We start from the raw sequence: 8061 nt of genomic DNA, 5'->3' as shown, positions 1-8061 counted from the left end.
GAGAAGGATTAAGTGTGAGGGACGGGATTTGCCGTGTCTTGTTGTCTTTGGGCTTGAGTAAAATGGTAAGCGGTACGATTATTTCAAGCGTTTTTCTGTTCTCTTATTAGAATTCCTTAGTTGTATTTATTTAGGAATTCTTAGAAAATGTGAACTAATTATGAAGCAGGATACAAATCTGGATTTTAATTTATATTTCAGTTGTCAATTTATCCGTTTTATAGGTCTTTACAAATTCAAATGGGCTTCATGAAGTTGTTGATTTTTTATGAAGTGTCTTGCATTTCCGAGCAAGTTTAATTTACCATGAAAGACAACTGGGTAAGTAAACAAATCAATAATTAATTCCTTACCACTGAGAGATGCTTGAATTCTAGTTCCCTTTTATTTTTGTAGTAAGGTCTCAGGAGATAAGCTTGTTAAGGACTATCACAAAAATACATTTACTTGTTAGAAACAAACACATTTTTGATTGGTCATTTATAGAGATTTTAGAACTCGCAATACAATCCTTACAATTTCCGTATTAAAGTAATAGCTATTCTCTCTCTCTCTCTCTCTCTCCTCTCTCCTCTCTCTCTCTTCTCTCTCTCTCTCGTCTCTCTCTCTCTCTCTGCTGGAAAGATTTCCCCTGGAACCACCAACTCATCTCTCTTAACCATTTCCTATGATATTTTCTCCCCATAAAAAGGATAAGAAAGGCTGGGGCGGTTATGAGGACTAATCAGACGACCATTGGGTGCTATTGCAAGTTCATCTAGCCGCTTAGGACATCTGCATTTGTATTCTTTAAAACAGTTGAAGTGGTATTTATCATCAATCCCTGATTCACTGCGATTTTACGAAAGGTATATAGACATCCTTATCTATTTAGTTCATTTATTTGTTTGTGAGCAACTTTCACAAAAACTACAGTACCGATTTTGATCAAAATTGGTATTCATATTGGGTGTGACCCAAAATGAATCTGTAACAGTTTGGATAAAGTGCATCAAAGTACAAGTGTCCATTGGTACTTTAAAAGTAATCGCAATGTTAAGTAATTGGCAAATATTGTTATCGTTTATTTTTTGATTGTGAACAACATTACGCAAAAAATACATGACTTGTGGGATATGACCCAAGGACAAATCCATTAGATTTGAAAAAAATACATCGAAGTACAAGAACGCAATAGAGTTAAAGAGCAAAAGAATACTGCTTTGCGTGACGAAGGAATGCTCTCTACTGAGTGGCCCTCTAGTTCTTGATAGGCACTCAGTAGAAAGCATGCCTTCGCCAAGTCGAGCAGTCTTTATTTGATCTTAATTCTTCTGCGTAGTTGTACTTCGATATATTTTCTTCAAAACCTACAGGATTTGTCCTTGGGTCAGACTCCACATGTTAGATTCATGGATGTAAATCGAATAATGATGTGAATACCCTAGCATATAAAAAGGTTCGCTTTCTGTCTTATGAAAATTACATTCATCGGTTCATCACTTCAATCTTTCGTTCAACATTTGTATACTCATTCCTTTTTAGGAAACTTTCCTCCAAATCAGGAAAGTAATACAAATTACCCTATAATTTAATAAAGAAAATTAATATATTAAGACCAATAACACAGTAATCTCTTTATACTAAATGACGTGACCCTTTCACTCGACATTTTGTGAATGCGTGAGCTGCCTTTCAAGTTAACAATGAACCATGAAAATCATTTTCACCAACAACTTCCTTCCCAATCATCTCATATCTCAGAAAATGAAAGAAGCAGAAAACGTGTAAGCTTCGCTTTCAAATAAACTATCTCGTTCTACATTTACGATAATTTTTAGTATGAATCATATTAGAAATATCAATTCATGAAATTGCAAGTGTGTACTGAGATACAGAAAGCGGAGAAAAATTAATAAGATTTGGTTGATTACTTTACAATTAATTTTCAGTAAAAAATGACAAAAGCTATCCTAAATCAATCATTTATTCTAAAAGTAAACAAGATTGTGTAAAAATTTCAACTACAAAGCTAAGATCCTTATATTTACATGCTAGAATATCAAAGGAATTGCAATTAGACGCTACCGAAGTTTCAAAAACTTTTTTAAAGAAAAGGGGTAAGAATAAGGTTTTGAAAGTTTGGATTAGAGAGAGAGAGAGAGAGAGAGAGAGAGAGAGGAGAGGAGAGAGAGAGAGAGAGAGAGAGAGAGAGAGAGAGACCAGGATAATAATGCAATGATTCTAAGTAGCTTTTCTTGAATTCCTAACATATACTTCTCTCTCTCAAAGCTGCGAAAACTTATCCATAACATACTTCTCACAGGTATTTACCAATACAAAATATATATGAATAAATTCTTTTCTCTGCAATTGAGTTATAGTCACCTACCTGTTAACTATATCCTGAGACGATGAGACATGTTATAGACCTAAGATATTGTTTATACGAGAACATTTTACACCGCTATTTATGCTAATATGTTCACTGAACCATAATGTACCACAGCTTCTAAAAACATGCCATTCATTTTATTAATACAGCAATAAATAACAAGATTGATAAAACTCTTCATAAGGTAATGTAATCAACACATTAAAATGAGTGTGTAGAAAGCAAAAGTATTACATTCTCTTATGCCTATTCTTGTTAGCATAAAGCCTTATTTAACAAAAGAGAAAAATGGTGTGACCCCAGCCTTTTTTCTTTAAACTAATCCTTTTCTATTTGGAATTCCATTAAAAGAGTCACTACTTAAGGACAGACACACAAAATATTCTGGTCAAAAACACAAAAGCCTTTACCTGACTATTTGCCAGACTGGGATTCGAGTCTCGTTGAAGCTCGATAGTTTCTTGCAGTGTCTGTAACCTCACCATCCTTGTGAGCTAAGGAGTTGGGGGTTTTGGGGGAGCCTATAAATATACTTTTTGTGTCATCACCAGCCAATGATTGGCCTCTCCCTGGTCCTAACTTGATGAAGAGGGGGGTTGGGTGGTGATCATATGTATATATTGGTCAATATCTTGAGCAATGTCAGTCTCTTGCCTCCACCATTCATGAGCGACCTTTAAACAAAAAATTTACTTCGTTTCTTGTTCCTCCTCGTTACCCTTGTCTGTCTGGATGACCTTAATGGTTCCCCGACTGAGCCCGTTATCCTGCGTTCCTTCCCCATCCAATTATCCGTCATTATTTTCCTCTCACGAAGTTTTCCCAGAAAAGATGTCGTCAATTTTATCGAGATTTTCCCTGTGTTTTCTCTTACCCATCTCATTGGCATCTCTCTTCAACCAGTGCCCTGGTGTAGCCATCTTTACAATATATTTTCTCTTTTAATATAAAATTCCTTTCTGCGATAATCATAAAGATAACTGTTCATATATTACTACATAAGTATAGCAAACTGCAAATATATTATGCAATCTTAAGCCTCCCACCCATCCTATCTAAACAAAAAAGAAGGCCTATCTAGCCGGTAAATTCAAATTCCTCTCCAAAGTCAACATTATTTACACCTTTTTCGTAATTTATAGCTAAACTACCCCCAAGTGGATAAAAAAAAAAAATTCTAAAAGGTGCTATAATTTTATTATAACTTCTTGGTCTTTTCGATTGAATATCAATTAGATTAAAAGAAAAATGGCCTAAAACCAGAAAAACTTCATGCCACACTTTCCACGTTATTGGTGGGAAATTACGCAAATGAATTCAATAAACGAAATAGACGGATATCTTTAAAACAACAGCATGAGCTTCAAATAAATGGCATAATCATTCCAGCAAAATACTTCATATATCTATAAATTTTATTAGCATAAAACCCGTTGAAGGATCTTGTCTGCCGCTCCAATATCTCCTGTGTTTGATAATCACTCTAAGGAAATAACCAACTGTTTAAATCGGAATTCACAGGTTGTTTAAGCTTCAAGGCTGAGATGAAAAATATTCAAAGGAGTCTTGAGAATAGGAAATAGATAGGATACAACTTTTGTTCATGTCATTTATTTATACTTATATATATATATATATATATATATATATATATATATATATATATATATATATATATATATATATATATAGAGAGAGAGAGAGAGAGAGAGAGAGAGAGAGAGAGAGAGAGAGAGAGAGAGAGAGAGAGAGAGAGAGAGATAGAGAGAGAGATAGAGAGAGAGAGAGAGAGAGAGAGAGAGAATATCGGGTACCATTGCGCAGGGGACAGTTCATTATTCAACAAAAGATAACCATAAAAGAAGAACATTATTCCTGTCTTAAAACATCATAAAACTTCACCTGATGGAAAAGAACAAAATCTTTTGTAGTTACAAATATCTTTTCGATAATCCAATTTGTACCAGTATTGACAGAGGTAATGAGCCCACCTATTTCTATTATCATACTAAAAATGGAATACCTATATTTTTCTAAACGAAAGAAGTACAACAAATATTATGTAGATATAACAAGGCACAAGCTGTCGAGTCACAAGACACAGTTCATTGAATTTTCGTGCAACTAAAATACGTAAAAACACAATATTGATTACTTTTGAATATCATCGCTCATTTAAAGGCTTAAAGACGCCTCACGAGTGGCAGAGGTAAGGGACACTGACAATGTCATAGCAGGACAACACCCCCAGAGAGTCTAAGATTTGATCAGCACCCAAGCCACTTCTCCACCCAAGCAAGGTCCAGGGAGCACCAGCCAATGGCTACTGGTGACTCAGCAGGCAGACCTAAAGGCTCCCCTAAACCCATCCTCCTTAGCTCATAAGAATGGTGAGGTTGCATACAAAACATAATATCATAAAAAGGAATCATAATAAAGAATCAATAACTTATCAAAAACATAAAAGAATTATGAATACTAACAAATGCAGAAATAAAGGTAATAAGGAACAAGGAAAGGTCTAACAGATCTCACAAAACGAATCAAGGCTGAGGATATTACTTCACATGAAAGATCAAAATAAGGTCTTCTTCCCAGAAGCATAATATTGGATTCGAATCTGTCATTCATGTGAGGTGTCTGGGTGGAAAGACGCTCAAATTTCGAACTTTAGACCTCAAGTGATTTTCTCTGAACAGTTTAGAGGCGGTAATTATATTTTTTTTCTTCATTTCATGTTCGTTTTGGTCACATATTTTGGTAAAATTCCAATGCATTATAATCACTTTAGTTGTGTCTGGCTATGTACAACGCATGTATGAATATGTAAGATAATGATTAACTTTTGACTGCTTTTTAAATTTCAGGAACCAATTTCAATTTAAGAATGCCAATTTCCAAAGCAAATATTAATGAATTTCTAGATAAAAAGGATCATATGCGTATGGATATACAAGGTATTATAACCTATCACAATATGCAACGAGAGATCAACTTGTTCCTCAAGACAATATTGCAATTAACCACTAAAGGACAAAAATAATGCCTTCAGAAAATGACACGATTACAGATTCAAGCCTTGGTCAGAACTCCCAATTCTATTCCCGCCATTGCTTATTGACTGACACCCCTTTTCCCTATTACTGGAAGCGTGACGCGACTGAGGTCTGGAACTGGGCAGTTGCTGTACGTTTTTAGTGTGAAATGTAAATTCTGCTATAATTTTTTTTTTTTTTTCAATACCCATTCCCCCACCAAAATGCTGAAGCGAAGTCTACTCAAAGCCATAATTCTTTAGCCCTTATAATCGATTTGACCTAATATTTATATAAATCATGAACAAATTACATGGTCAGTTGACAGCCTAATTCAAGTTGATAAAACGCTGGCCTAAGCCATGTGACAGTCCAGGTGCTTTGGAAAATAAACGAGCTGCATAATATCTTTTTTTATATAAAAATAAGTTAGAAAAAGTACTGAGCATGTCATACGTCCGCTTTCAAAAATAAATAGTGAGTTTTATCATTATTTATAAGCAGTCTTTTTTTCCAAAAAAAATTTTGTCAAGAAAATTTATCAAGGCGTTAGTTTTGTTTTGTTTTATCAAATGGAGTAATTATAAAAAATGGCTGTTACTTAACATGAGCAATGTCATACATAGAAAAATGAGGGGCTCAAACACTAACTGAATTTATTAGCGAGTCAAAGGATTGATTTTTTATTGAAAAGGAGAACACCTAAATATTAAATCATATTCATGAATAGGAAAGATATCCAAAATCAGGCGCTGAATCTACAAACTTCAAATTATGATGCAATACGAAGAGTTTCTGAAGTTGCATTTCGTAATATATTGAAATATTATAATAAAGTTGTACTCACTTCATTATTCAGTCTTATTGTTGTTATAAGATGCTATAAGAAAAAGTCCAGAAATTCAACTCAATTAAAACGATAAATTTCTAATTTAACTCTTTCTTCGCGAAGATAGTGACCTAGCAATCTCTGTAGTTATATAAAGGAAAAATCTTTTAGATTGTTTGCATCTAAAAACAATATTTGAGATGCAAACATGGATACTACAAGGAAGAATAATCATTATGAAAAAAAGGTGAACGAAATGAAAGAATTCATAAATTTCAACGGCCCAAAATCTAAAAACTTTTCGATTATTAATCCAATGAATCAAGAACCGATTCTCTTGAGACAAGAATTTAGGCATTTGGTTATATTGTAAGATTTATCCTTGTTATTAATTATTGTCCCAAAGCTTTTTCTATTTAAAGTTTATACCGATCATTAGTTTACCATTCTTCTCTTTACCCATCCTTATAAACAATTACTTACATAGTTGTTACCATATATATGTATATATATATATATATATATATATATATATATATATATATATATATATATATATATATATATATATATATATATATATATATATATATATATATGTACACACACATTAATAAGGAATAGAATGCTGAAAATTTGGCCTTTGTAATCTAACGCCATTCCATTAATGCAATATCATGGCAATTCTACTCGACTTGCATCAAACTTTTCAAAAATAATTTCAAAACCGCCATAGAACTAATTGTAGGGATCAATTTCAAATATAAAAAGTCACTCAATATGCTAAAAAATATTCATCATGATCACTTCTTGAATAAATAACGCCCAAATTATGTTGAAATGAATATAGGTTATTTGTAAAAATTACGAACTGCTTTGAACAGTAAGATATCAAATATTTCCACTTTACAAGTTTCCATAATATATTCTCAAGTGGATGAATCTGCGTAATTAAAAATGTTACCAAATAACCAATGTATCTATAAGCATTACACTCATTATTTCATTACTGTATAAAAGTCAATATGTTGAAAGCAAGAGTTCGAGAACCTCGTTTACTTTCTCTTTCTTTCCAGTTAACAAATTTCTTTGAAACTTTACATAAGCTTGACCTAAACTTCGACCAAGCGAAAGGAAATGTGATGGATCGTTTTTATTGAAGACCTGAAGTTCGAAGTGAAAAACAAAGGCACAATCTGGAGGTTTAAAGGCCGCTCATGAATGGAAGAGAGAACGGGCCACTAGTGACATTGCGCTATCAAGCAGGACAAAATACCATAAATTTCAACACAAACACAAAGGAAATGCAAACTAATATGCAAATGAGACAAAAAAGACCAACAAAGTACAGATGATGAAATCCATAATAAAGAAGAAAAATCAAAAGGAATGAGTCAGAAAAAACGATAACAAATGTAAAACATTTGACAATAATTAATGAAATTTAAAAGACATAAAAAAAGAGAACAAACTTTTACAGTATTGTTTTAACCCTGTTCTCTCAAAAATCCGAGAAAAAAAATCATCTAACACTTCTATTAAGTAAAAATTAATATTAGAACAAACCACGTGCGTCTAATGTGTATGTATGAGTGTAAAAAAAATCGGAAATACAAAGATAACATGACCTGTGCCAAGTACTGTCATACATTAAATATTTGCATCTTTGGAATATATATGTATATACACACACACACACACATATATATATATATATATATATATATATATATATATATATATATATATATATATATATATATATATATATATATATATATATATATGATGTTGTCTGCGTTGGATTCTGGTAAAAAAAAATT

Source organism: Palaemon carinicauda, chromosome 3 (assembly GCF_036898095.1).
Source record: "Palaemon carinicauda isolate YSFRI2023 chromosome 3, ASM3689809v2, whole genome shotgun sequence".
Taxonomy (NCBI): domain Eukaryota; kingdom Metazoa; phylum Arthropoda; class Malacostraca; order Decapoda; family Palaemonidae; genus Palaemon; species Palaemon carinicauda.
This window is presented reverse-complemented; position numbering follows the sequence as displayed.